The sequence below is a fragment of the Mastomys coucha genome, unplaced genomic scaffold, assembly GCF_008632895.1.
Source record: "Mastomys coucha isolate ucsf_1 unplaced genomic scaffold, UCSF_Mcou_1 pScaffold13, whole genome shotgun sequence".
Lineage (NCBI taxonomy): Eukaryota > Metazoa > Chordata > Mammalia > Rodentia > Muridae > Mastomys > Mastomys coucha.
This window is the reverse complement of record NW_022196895.1, coordinates 54,426,745-54,426,985: the sequence shown is the minus strand read 5'-3', so window position 1 is coordinate 54,426,985 and position 241 is coordinate 54,426,745. Positions and strand designations below refer to the sequence as shown.

Genomic DNA, 241 nt, shown 5'->3' with positions numbered 1-241 from the left:
GATATGTGCAAGATACACTTTTGACTTGCCACCCTCACTGAGAGTATCGCTTTGTTCTAAGGTCCTGTGTAAAGAGGAAGAGATAACTTCACAGTTAGGACAAAAACCCTAGCCCTTCATCATGCTTCCTTCATATGCATCTTCAAACACAGTGTCCAAGAGCACCAACTCTCCATTTCTCTAATTTTTATTCTTAAAGTTATCTAATATAAATAAATGGGCACATTCTCTAAAGGGGAGA

General features: G+C 38.6%; 1 protein-coding gene across 1 annotated transcript in view; it reads right to left on the bottom strand.

The window, feature by feature from the left end:
* The window catches only part of Slc27a6 (solute carrier family 27 member 6), a 64,216-nt gene that overhangs the window by 3,168 nt on the left and 60,807 nt on the right, over nucleotides 1-241 (bottom strand). The gene's annotated exons all lie outside the window — the stretch shown is intronic.